General features: G+C 32.3%; 1 protein-coding gene across 1 annotated transcript in view; it reads left to right on the top strand.

Annotated features, from left to right (window-relative positions):
- The window catches only part of LOC143054465 (uncharacterized), a 72,024-nt gene that overhangs the window by 2,011 nt on the left and 55,885 nt on the right, over window positions 1-14,128 (top strand). The window lies entirely within an intron of this gene.

Here is a 14,128-nt window from a genome sequence, read left to right as displayed (position 1 = left end):
AGCGTCCGTCTGTCCGTCCTTCCGTTTGGTCTTGTTAGCGCTCTCATTTGTACAATTATTGTCAGATTTTTATGCAATTTATATAAAAGGTTTATATATCAGCAATGTCTTGGACAAGTTCAGAAATCAGTTCAGATCGATAATTTATTTTTAAAACAGTTATGCCCCTTGATAATATTAATTCAATAAGTCCCCTATCGACAAAGTCGAAGGGGACTTTAGGTTTGCACTCCGTCTGTCTGTCTGTCCATCCGTCAGTCCAGCAAATCAGCTTTCCACACTTTTTTCTTCATTCTAGAAGATATTGATTTGATATTTGGTATATATAGTTTTATCATGACAAGTTAAAGATCAAGTTCAAATTTTGTTCAGGTCTGATCATGATGATTTAGTTCAGAGTTATCGTGGTCCATATCTAATGTTAGAGTACTACATTTTGTATGTTATACCATATTTCTGTGTACAAAGACAGATAACTCATTTTTAAAGACATTCTTTGGTTAATTGAAGTGTTTTTGGGATACGATTGCTTGATAGCTGAAAGGTGTTCCTGCACCAAAGCTAAAAGACCAATACATGTATGGTCCCAGATTTACAGGTTTATAGCAGTTTTGTACATGTAGAGGTTAGCCTGGTACAAAACATACTTATAAATTTAGAAACACGTCAGAGGGAATTCCCAGTTTTGATAAAATGCGAGAGTTCTCTGAATTCCGATAAATCTATTTCTGTCATTTAAGAACTGAAGTGGAGTTTTTCTTATATGTTACCGTTATGAAACTGATATTTGAGATTGTACTTCCATAAAGAAATAGAGAACCATCTAGGTCGTTTAATAAACATTTAATATACGTTCTTGCTCCAGGGTTTGTTTTGGAAATTATGCGCATGCGTATAGTTTTCTTGACTTCAAGGGGTTTTAGATTGAGTGGTTGCTCTGGATTCTCCACTCAGTTAATTAATTTATAACTCATGGGATTTTTTCTATGTATGTCTGCTATTGAAGGTTATTGTTGTTGCATAATTTTAAATCATATGCATCATTTAAATTTGAAAAAAAGGAATCCTTATCGTAGAACACCCCTTCAGGCGAAATGAAGTCTTCCATATTATGGAAGACTCCTTCCGTGAATTCTGAATAACACCATACGAGTATTAGCTCGTTCTGTCAATAAACGTCGTATTATATTAAAAATGATCGCATTTTAAACCGATAAATGTGTACGGAAAGGAGTCATGATCACTGACCCAAAGGAAATTAAATATTTAAAGAGTTAGGAATGGGGTTCCTCCTAGAATTAACGTAGAAAAATAGGTGATAAGATACGAAGTGAAATACCTTCTCTCAGTCTGAGTCTCAGTGACTGCTGTGGAAAGTAAACTTGGAATTGATAGTACAAAAATAGAACATAGGCCTGATTACATTGTTCATACACTTTTATCCGTGATTGGCTATTTTGTAACTATTTTAAATGTGCAGTTGTCTTGAATTAGTTTTGAAAATAATATTATCCAGCTACATGTATACATGTGTCAATGAAACAACGGCAATCATATCCCTCAGAGCAATCTGCTCTTTGATTTATTTTGTATAAACTAATTTTCTGAATGCTATATATATATATAAATAAAAATTATGAAGTGAAAGATAACATTACATTGTGTATAGATAAAAGTTGTTGACATTTTATAGATAAGTTACAAATCTATATTAGTTTGTGACAAATGAAAGAAAAAATATTTGGAACTATTAATTATATTTGATTATAACTTAAAAATATATACATTGTATTACATCATATAACAGTAGTATTACTGAGGTAGAAATTTTTACATGTATAAAAAAAACTGAAAAACGGAAAAGCATGTGGTGATGATTGAATTATAAATAAATATATAAAGTCTACATGTAATATTTTTATGCCTGTTTATGTTAAACTTTTTAATGTTATATTTAGTTCGGGAAATGTACCAGAATCTAAATGGCTTATTCATGTTATTGGAAATATTATACCTTTTTATAAGAATAAAGGAGATCAGCATGATCAGTGTGATCCACAAAGTTATAGACCCATCACTATTTTAAGCTGCTTGGGTACCGTAAACTTTTTACTTCAGTACTCAATCTTAGAGTAAGCTCATTTTTAGAAAATTTCTTATTGCAAATGCTTAAAGAAAACCAGTTTGGATTTAGGAAAAAATATTCTACTACCGATAGCATTTTTGTACTTCATCTATTATTTGAACTGATAAAACAGAAAAAGAAAAAACTTTATTGTGCCTTTATTGATTTTGCAAAGGCCTTTGATACTGTTTGGCATGCAGGACTTTGGTCAAAATTACTTAAATACTCTGTGAATGGTAAAATATTTAATACTGTTACAAATATGTACAGTAACATAAAATCTAGAATTTGTTATAGTAATGAATTTTCAGAATTTTTCCCATGTAATGTTGGTGTTAGGCAAGGGGAAAATTTATCTCCTATACTGTTTATGCCCCGCCTACAATAGTAGAGGAGCATTATGTTTTCTGGTCTGTGCATCCTTCCGTCGGTTCGTCTGTCTGTTCGTCCGTTTGTCCGTCCGTTCGTCTGTCCGTCCGTTCGTCCCTCTTCAGGTTAAAGTTTTTGGTCATGGTAGTTTTTCATGAAGCTGAAGTCCAATCAACTTGAAACTTAGTACACATGTTCCTTATGATATGATCTTTCTTATTTTAAAACAAAATTAGACTTTTGACCACATTTTCATGGTCCACTGAACATAGAAATTAAAAGTGTGAGTTTCAGATTAAACTTTTTGGTCAAGGTAGTTTTTAAAGAAGTTAAAGTCCAATCAACTTGAAACTTAGTACACATGTTCCCTATTGGTTGATCTTTTTACTTTTAAGGCCAAATTAGATTTTTTACCCAATTTCACGGTCCATTGAACATGGAAAATGATAATGAATTAGAAACTGAACCAGATTGTTATCTTAAACTTTTTATTATATTATATGCAGACAATACAGTTTTGTTATCAGAGTCGCAAGTTGACTTACAAAAGCAACTGGATACTTTATCTGAATACTGTGAATTGTGGAAACTGAAAGTGAATGTACAAAAAAGTAAAATTGTAATTTTCTCTAAAGGCAGACTACCTAATAATATTAAGTTTAATTATAAAAATATTGTACATGTACTAGAAATTGTTAATGAGTTTACTTATCTAGCTGTTTTATTGCGTAGAACAGGAAGTTTTTTAAAGGCTAAAAAAGCACAAGCAAATAAAGCAAAAAAGGAAGATTGCACAATCTTTCTATTGAATGTTAAATTGAATTATTTGATAAGATTGTTAAACCTATTTTAATTTATGGGAGTGAAGTCTGGGGTTTTGGTAATAATTCGGTTATAGAAAGGGTTCATATGAAATTCTGCAAACTTTTGCTTAAGGTTAAAAATTCTACACCTAATTTCATGATATACGGAGAATTGGGCAGATATCCTTTGGAAATTGATATAAAACTCCGTATAATTAACTACTGGACTAAATTATTGTCTGGAAAACAAGAAAAACTTCCTGCAATACTATACAAGTACTCATTGTATAAATATAAAAATTATATTTCTTGGTTGAAACATGTTAAATCCATTCTTGATGAATCTGGTTTATCATTTGTGTGGGATACCCAATATTTTGTAAATGATACATGGCTATATATACTACATGTACTATTGTTAAACAAAATCTTGTTGATCAATTTAAACAGAAATGGCACACTAACGTGCAAGAATCGCCAAAAGCTATAAACTACCGTATGTATAAAGAAAACTGAATTTGAAAATTATTTTAAAAATTTAGATGATAGAAATATTATTACATTATCATGATTATGTAGATTAATGAGAACAGGAAATCATAGATTTCCTATTGAGACTGGTAGATGGGAAAATGTTGCAAGAGATAATAGAAAATGCTTACTTTGTAATTCTGGCGACATCGGAGATGAATTTCATTATATTTTTATGTGTTCTGTATAAACGTATAAATTTACACTTTTGGTATTAAGCTGAATTTTGTCTCCAAATGACCTTAGATCGCCTCCGAATAACCTTCTGACGTCAAGCAACAATCACTTTTTTATAGTGACGTCAAATGTTTTGAATTGTTATGTCAAAGTTTACGGGAACCTGTGTGATTTTATGTAATGGCGGACAAATTTGCATACAAGTGTAAATACGTCTATTCAATGATGATCGTAAACAGTTTTTGAGAAAAAAATATAGAAATCAACCAAATGCATTGAAATTTAATGAACTGATGAACATGACGAATAGTAAAAATCTTTCTGATCTTAAGGATGTCTGCTGCTCTAATTTAAAATAACAAGGATTTCATGTGGTTGCTTAAAATGAAAACAACTTTGATATTTAAACAAAATAAAGTAATAAAATCATTAGTCTCGTGTGTAGTTTTCAAAATACGAGACATTTAGAAAATGGCGGGAAAAGGGTTTTCTTCAGACTTTACTATTTGTTAACATTGGAATTGTTTTTTACCCTTTAAACCAAGAAAAAATAACAAGGATTTCATGCCGCCGGATCACTAAATCCGAAATGATCTATTGAACAGATTTATGAAGACAAAAGTGGGGTGTCGTGTAAAAAAAAATTTAATACATTTGGATGGATAAAACCTGAGAAAATCGAAAATATGACAAGAATTTAAAAACATGACCAGCAGAATCTTTAAAGATATTTTTGTCCTCTTGGTCTATCATAAAAGAAATGCAATTATCTTGATCATTATACACAATACTCACTTAAGTTTCCGTTTTATTGAAATTATCGTCAATACATGCAGTATAAAGGAACAACAAGAACAAATGCGCAAGGAGTTATTATTGCATTAGAATGCAAATTGTAATTAATTCTTTACCAAACTTTTCCGAGATTTTGTCATTCAGAATAGAAAACTCAAAGTTTGGTTTTACGTGAGAAAGATGAAAAAAAGGTTTCTTGAGAAAAACAAAATATGGCATAAACTAACATTCATCAAGCTTTGCGTTGAAGTGCTATTAACGTACAGTAGCTTTTTAAATGAATATGACCTTTAACTCGTAAATAATGTAAAACAAAAGATGGCACTGTAATAATTTTAAAAAAATGAAATAGGAAAACATTGTAATATATACACTGACATACAAGTAGAAAATATCTGACGATTTTGGTGTTTAAGGTGTATGAGGAAACAAATATAATTTAGCAAAAAAAAAAGCAGTGTAGGTTTGTGTAGGTCTTGACTAATTAGACACTCTCTCACAAAATCAGCGGATCCATAATAGGATAGGAAAAAAAACAGCCATCGAAATACCATAATTCAAAATTGGGGAAGGGGGGGGGGGCTAATAGCTTAGACCTAAAATAAAATTTCATTTGTTTGGCATTGCCGCCCGACCCACTGAAAATCTTGCCGCCCAAATAATTTTATTGGTGTTTAAAAATTCGTATTTTTTTTATTTAAAAAATCGGAAAATTCCCGGAATTTTGATCATATCCGCGGAGTTTGTTTCCAGGCTTTACTTATTTCAAATCATGATCTTTAAAGTGCTTGATGTAAACTGTATTCAGAGCAAGCGCTTGAATGACATAGATTAGAAAAAAGTCTGCCAAAATGTCAAAAAGACAGGCAGTGGATAGCATCCCCTAATGTTCAATTCAAGCACAGGAGTTTGAAATCCTATCAGTAAGGGGGTAAAAATATACCAAAGTCGACTATCACAGTAGAGCTTCTCTCGAATCTTTACATGGAACATGGATGGATGTTCTGAAAGGCCTTGTAGAGAACTCAAATGTCGTCTTTGGTAAAGCAGACAGTGACACTATTGTTGGTGTCTGCTTTGCATCCTGACTTCATGGGATAGAAGCTTTTCACCAAGACATGACAGAACAAACATCTGTAGCTTTAACCTTTGAAAGATCTCTTGAATATGTGAAATCTTTCATTTTTCTCGAACCAGATAACAAAGCATGTTGCCATGTAAATTCCAAAACAATGCATTTTTTTACCTATACATTATTTACTTTTACAAATTGTGACTTGGATGGAGAGTTGTCTCGTTGGCACTCATACCACATCTTCTTATATCTATTCAAAATGATGTCTTGGCTTGATGGCTGAAAGGTGTTCCTGCACCAAAGCTAAAAGACCAATACATGTATGGTCCCAGATTTACAGGTTTATAGCAGTTTTGTACATGTAGAGGTTAGCCTGGTACAAAACATACTTATTTTAAAGACTAGCCTCTTGTGTGTATCACAAACTTAAAACCCAACCCCTTTTTTCTTAACATGGATATAAAAGATAATTCTTAAAACAGAAAAGATATCTGACAGCAACATATTTATAAATATTGTCTGGCATTCATGTCTGTTATTGTGCCAACCTTCTAAATTTGTAATATTTTGCTATCCTCAAAAGCTGATCAGGGGCTGCAGTGGCTTTGATAGTTTTCTAGTTCGACAAAATTTACATGTATCAATGCTAGTCTATCACCTCTTGGTATAAGTTTGCAACCACAAAATTAAGGTTAGATTGTTAAGACATTAATGATAAGGTTCCTCTGTGCACTACACTTTCATCCACTAATAAACTGATCTTGCCAATATGGTGTAGAAAGTTAATTTTAAATCCCATCAAACAAGCAAACAATGAATCAAAGCTTAAATCATCTATTTGTACAGGGAGCTGTAGTGGTCGAACTGATTAAGATACATGTATGACAAGTTTACAAAACTGAAGGCAACTTCAAGATGTGACATTGAGACTCTGTTCAATAGAAAGTCCCACAATAAAGATTCAATTTTCATGTCTAACATGTTATATGGTTAATGCAGTTCCCTACCACAGATCTGTTTCTGCTGGGTACTTTGGTTTACTCCTCCAAAAACAATGAACGTCTGACATGAAATTACCCATATATGTTGTAGAATGTGACATTAACCCCTATCAAAGAAACCATCAGTTTGTGCACACAACTGCAAAATGTTGCACTGCTTTTGGTTGTGATCTAGAGTCAAAATGATTATGGTTGCAATATATATATATATAGTTTTTAAATGAAATAAAAAAAAAAAAAATCCCTACCTACCTACCCAACTGCTGATGGTGTGAGTCGGCAATGCCAAACAAACAATTTTTTAAGGGTGGCCTTAACTCAAGATTTTGATCTTATTCAACTTCATTCTAGTACGGCATACGTTTTACCGCTAGCAAACTCTTTATCATAATAATGTATCAATGATTTACTTCAGATCCACTTTCGCCCCGTCGTAAATATGCGTGATATATTTGCCACTGGAGCACGAGAGCAATCAATTTATCAGTTTCATATACTGAGGCATAATTATTAGTTCTCAACTGATAATTGGGGGTCAGACCCATAATCCGACAGTCCCATAATCCGACAATACTGTAGTCCGACAGTCCTATAATTCGACAAACCGATAGTCTGACAGTCCTTTAATCCGATAGTCCGACTCACAGTCACTTGTCTCTGAAAAAAAATGTCTATAAAGACATTGAACGATTGTAATTTAATTTTTTTACGCAAAAAAATAATGTGTCAAATCGATCAGTAAGACGTCTTCATACCTGTAAACTGACCCGTATCCTGCGGGTGTGACCTGAGAAAAATAAATAACCCCGGAATTCTGAAAATGACCCGATTTCACTAGATTCAAAGCCTTCAGACTGATTTCATAAATGATTGCAATGCCGGTAAATTCCTAATTCTCCTTGGACAAGGAGTTCAACTAGCTGTGTAAACTGACCCATTTCAGGAAACCCCCCTTTTAACATGGCTGGATCCGCCCCTGCTTTCAATATTATTAGTTACATGGTGTGTTAGTGACCTAATACGAGATATATGGGGTGAGAGCGAAGATTCCGCGCTTCATACAAAATGTACTTCGGTCAACGCTTTTACACCCCAATGAAGTTACAAAAATGTATTCAATTTATATAGGACGATATCCATATCCTTTGCAGCAGAAGATCGAGCCCCCTCCCCTCAGCAGAAGAGCTTCGTGTCGGACCATCGGACTGTCGGATTAATGGACTGTCGGAATATCGGACCGTCGGACTATCGAACTGTTGGACTACTGGACTGTCGGAATTTAGGGTTGTCGGATTATAGCTACGCTCCCGATAATTGTCTCAAACAGTTTTTCAGTTTTGGTATTTTGTTTTTATTTATATCTTATTTTTAAACGAAAATTTTAGACTTTCTTTCCGCACTTTTTCTTTCAATTCAACGGTGTGAATAATCAATAATACAATAGAAGTCAACATCAGTAGTTACATTGTATGCAGCCAAACTAGGTGGAGGGCAGTAGAACAGAAAACAATCTCCATTGTGTATATGTGCAAAAATTCATATATTGAAGTGTAAAACAACGACAGTCATGATCGCTTACAGCCCTTTCGTGTATTCTCAATTTATTGTTTAACTGATCTCTTTTGTTAAATAATTTTTTTTCATCTTCACCTGCAAAAGGCACAGCATATGTGTTAAAATCAGCAATGTGACTTATTTGAAGATTCATGTAACCTTTATCATGTTTATTGTTGGTTAGAGATTTTATTCGAAGTTCGTATATATCCTTTCAACCATTTATTTAGATGTTTGTTTAACGTATATATAGCGCGAAACTCTCACTGCACTATGCATCGGATATACGACATTTTTATTTCGACTAAACAAGGCTGCAAATTTATACATCCGAGCAGCTAAACGGCCGCACCCAATTTTAGGAAAGATATACTGTCTGACGGGAGAAGTCCATGAAGTCCAGAGATGTGAATATTTCCATACCCAAATCAATCTTTTTGTTTTGAAAAAGATTTAAAGGTATACATTAATACGACAGCAACCCAACGACCCATATAATTCAAAACACTAAGAGTCAACATACAGATTTTAGTTATAGCTAGAAGCCTATAAAGAATAAAAAGCCTGAAACTGCAAAATGAATAAATAATACGGAGTCTGTGAGTTTTTACAGACAAGTGTTTGGTTGCAATATTTCACGTGCTCTTTGTTATTTTCGATATAAGCAAAACGCTATATTCTTAAGTAACGGTAAAATAAGTAATGATTATGGATGACGGACGTCAATTGGCATACTAAATGAATATTCAGAACAAAAAATTCAAATGTAAATATAATATGAAAATTAACCCTGCTTTGGTACTAAAGACCGAGACACAGAAACGGATTTCTAACGTGAAATACTTTTGTTTTTACAAGAGGGATGAAAGATTACCAGAGGGACTATTTAAATAGTCTGTAATTCCACAGTTTGTATGTTTCACACCCGGGTTTCACAATTTTGACGAACACAATAGTAAAACTAACTGAAATGTTATCTCGTCCAGATACTGGTTCATTATCAATAAGAAAATGCGATATGAGTGCTATCGAGACAACTACCCAACAAAGTCACAGTGTAAATAAATTTGTCTGCTACACCGTCGCACTGCCTTTGAAAAATTAGCGGGGAAATATAACGTTATTTTCGGAAAACGTCTTAATTTTTGGCGCAATTTGTGAGGCTTACGGCAGGGATTGAGTAAACAATATTATATTTCTCAATTTTCCTCAAAAACGAGCATGGTGACAAATATTTTTCTAAACGTTATGACGTTCCATTTTTTTCATAGAATAACATATCTTACTTTGGCCAAATCGACACCGTTAGAAATATTTAAACAAATCAAAAATGTGCATTTCAAATGTTCATTTCTTGCCGTTTTTTGGGTTCACCATAACGTTTTTGGCTTTATTTGAGTAAGAATTAATGCTTTAAATGGTAAAGTTAGATTTTTCTTACCATCTTAAATTATTTAGCTTCAATTTGAGCCCAATTACATAAGTTTATGTTGATAAAAAAATCATAATTATTTTTTTTAAATAAAAAACGTTTTTTACTCCATAATTGCAAAAATGTTCAATTTTCTGCAGCATTTTTTGCAAAAACGAAATCGACAACATATATTTTTTTTGGCAAAATTTGATTCTCTGTCAATTGAAGAATACAATATCTTAAAGGGAAAAAATTCTCACCGTCAGAAATAAACTGTTGGATATGCCCTTAATAACTTGTGCAAATTTATATTAAGACTTGTAAATATTCATTCTGGGTAATTGATGTACTTGTCTTGATATCATTTAGTTTAATATGTATACCGTAATATATGATATGTACCTCCCTCTTGCTTTGGTATAATTTTTGTATGTCTGTACATATACATGATATACGCTATGTAATTATTGTGTGTATCTCTATACCATTGTAATTTGGTTTGTTGAGAAATAAAGATATATCCATATCTAATTTTAGAGAACTATTAATCATTGATCATATCTAATGTTAGAGTGTTTTCCAAATTCACTCATATAATCAGTTTTCCACACTGTTTTTAGTCATGCTTGAAGATATTGACTTGTTATTTTCATTTTGTTTACACCATGACAAGTTATAGAACAAGTTAGCATTTTTTTCAAATATAATGAGTTTTTACCCAGTAGGGGACTATGTCATGTATGTATTGTCATGCAATACTCTCAGAATGCTTGTTATATAAAAAATCTCCATATAAGGGCTCTTTATATAAGTACAATTCTTGCCAAATGTTTCTGAAATTTATATTATTGGTGTATGTCATCCTGTCAGGGGTACCACTTGTACAAGATATTTTTATTTAGTTTTAATATAAATATTAATATACTTATATAAGTAAATTTTGTAAGATACTTGTAGTATTTTATTTACTTGTATAGGTAATTATTTTAATGGATTAGTTATGTCCCTTAGACATTCAGATTCTTTTACTTATACAAGTAAAAAAGTCATACTATCTTTTAATTCTTGTTTTGTTTTTCTTAGGACTTTTTTGCTCTAATGAAATTTTTAATTGTCTGTCTTTTGCAGATGTCTTTACTTATCATTTAAGTGTAATTTCATGGTCAATGAAAATGACATTTCTCCGTATGTTGAAGGCCTTGCGCAATTACTTAAGATCATTGCGCAATTAGTTTCTTTGTTGAATTAATGAGATGAAATGTTGAACTGTAATAAAAAATTATGAGCTGACCAGAGAAAAATTGTATACACTGATATATAAGGTATGTTTTTACATCCCCAAAACTTCAGAATTTTAGGGAGAGTACTAGTAAAAAAAATATTTTTTGTTGAGAAAATGAAGGGCAATGAAGGGGAGATTATTCAAACCTTATACATGTTATAAGAAAATATGAATATAACAAATTTACTTATATAAGTATGGCTGTACCTGTAGAAATGGGTTTTACACTAGTCATTTTGGGGGCCCTTTATAGCTTGCTGTTTGGTGTGAGCCAAGGCTCTGTGTTGAAGACCGTACTTTGTCATTAGCAAATTAAAACATAACTAAATGGTATTTTCTTTTCAAACGGGATGTGTAGAGACACACACACGTTCATTTTTATCTATAAAGAAGTCACTTTTAAATATCCTACTACCTGTCGATACATTTATTTTTGGCATTGCACAAATCATGTCTTCTTTGGCTGTTCATGACGTTAAAATACTAAATCCCTGGGATGTGTTTTAGTTGATTTTAGTCTCTGATCCCTTTGTCATTTTGAACAATATGTTTGATGCATGATTTTTTATTATTAATTGTTTTGGCTTTTAACTAGCTGTCAGTAACTGCAAGTACTCTCAAATCATACTTTATTGTTAATTTGACCTGTTGATACTATTTGTAATGCTTTTTTGTTGAGCCTGCAACTTTTGTTGCAGAAAGCTCGACATAGGGATAGTGATCCGGCGGCAGCGGCGGTGTTAGCTCACTTCTTAAAAGCTTTATATTTTAGAAGGTAGAAGACCTGGATGCTTCATACTTTGTATATAGATGCCTCATGTTACGAACTTTCCGTCAGTCACATGTCCAATGTCCTTGACCTAATTTTCATGGTTCAGTGACTACTTGAAAAAAAAGTTCAGATTTTTTGTAATGTTAAATTCTCTCTTATTATAAGTCATTGGATAACTATATTTGGTATGTGCGTATCTTGCAAGGTCCTAATGCCTGTCAGGCTGTTTTCACTTGACCTCGACCTCATTTCATGGATCAGTGAACAAGGTTAAGTTTTCGTGGTCAAGTCCATATCTCAGATACTATAAGCAATAGGTCTAGTATATTCGGTGTATGGAAGGACTGTAAGGTGTACATGTCCAACTGGCAGGTGTCATGTGACCTTGACCTCATTTTCATGGTTCAGTGGTTATAGTTAAGTTTTTGTGTTTTGGTCTGTTTTTCTTATACTATATGCAATAGGTCTACTATAATTGGTGTATGGAATGATTGTAAGGTGTACATGATTAGTTGACAGGTATCATCTGACCTTGACCTCATTTTCATGGTTCAGTGGTCAAAGTTAAGTTTTTTACTTTTGGTCTATTTTTCTAATACTTTATGCATTAGGTCAACTATATTTGGTGTATGGAAATATTTTATGATCTATATGTCGGTTACGCAGGTTTTATTTGACCTTGACCTCATTTTCACGGTCCATTGCTTAGTTTTAAGTGTTTGTGTTTTGGTCTGTTTTTCTTTATTTTTAAGCAATAAGTATATAACTATATTTGTTGTATTGAAGAATTGTTAGCTGTACATGTCTGCCTGGCATGGTTCATCTGACCTTGACCTCATTTTCAAGGTTCATTGATCAATGTTTCATTTTATTGGTTAATGTTGAGTTTATGTGACAGTTGTATTAAAGCTTTATATTTAGGTCTATGAAGATAGTATCAAGGATTAGTAAAGAAGGCGAGACATTTCAGTGTGTGCACTCTTGTGTTATTTTATGTTAATATGGATCTTGTCTATATACCAGCTTTGATTATTTGGAATTCCTACTAATTTTCACTTCTTTGTACTATGAACATCAAAATTATTTCATTTCTCCTTAAATACTGTTCTTGTACCTGTACAGGAAGTTTTATCTAGCTCTAATTGTATAGTTTTATTGTTGATATTCACCCCATATGTACCAAGTGTTAGATTAGTTTTATTGATATTAAAGAAATTTCTTGGTATTCCTAAACGAAAGATTTATACACACAGTCGATCAAGTATACGTAATAACAAACTTATTTTCATTTACCTGTGTAGGATATGATGCAGCTTTTTTCAATAAACATGATAAACTCATCATAGATAACAGGATTCAAAAGTGATGATTTTCTATAAATTGTTTAATATTTCATAGTGGTTTTTTACTTTAATTTTGTTTAAACCTGTTTATTTACTTTTGACTTTAATTATTTATCCCTTATAAATTTTATTAACTATGAATTTGCATTCAGGTATTATCAAAGATCAAATTAATTTGCGTTCTATGATTGAGTTAAGCCTTCCAATTGATATTTTATAGTGTGTTTTTCTATGTTGTGATGTTATACTATTGTTTCAGAAAAGGAAGAAGGTTTGGTACCATCAAAACGTTTAATCCCGCTGCAAATGTTTGCACCTGTCCTAAGTCAGGAATCTGATGTACCGTAGTTGTTGTTTGTTTATGTAGTTCATATGTGATTCTCGTTTCTCGTTTTTATATAGATTAGACCGTTGGTTTTCCCGTTTGAATGGTTTTACATTACTAATTTTTGGGGCCCTTTATAGCTTGCTTGCATGTTGCTGGTCGATGTGAGCCAAGGCTCCGTGTTGAAGGCCATACCTTGACCTATAATGGTTTACTTTTATAAATTGTTATTTGGATGGGGAGTTGTCTCATTGGCACTCATACCACATCTGCCTATATCTATTTGACCTATATTAAATGGTTTACTTAAAAATTTACAAATTGTGACTTGGATGGAGAGTTGTCTCATTTGCACTCATACCACATCTTCTTATATCTATATATTATTATTTACTTCTTCAAGTAAATAAAAATAACTAGTACAAGTAGTACCTTTGACTGTCATCAATGTCTTTGACAAGTTCGGAAATCAGTGATTATCAATAATTTCTGAAAGAGTTATGCCCTTTGGAAATATTGATTATATGGAAAATAACATAGTTAATTCTTGCCATAATTTTAT

The sequence above is a fragment of the Mytilus galloprovincialis genome, chromosome 12 (assembly GCF_965363235.1).
Source record: "Mytilus galloprovincialis chromosome 12, xbMytGall1.hap1.1, whole genome shotgun sequence".
NCBI classification, from domain to species: Eukaryota; Metazoa; Mollusca; class Bivalvia; order Mytilida; family Mytilidae; genus Mytilus; species Mytilus galloprovincialis.
This window is presented reverse-complemented; position numbering and strand designations above follow the sequence as displayed.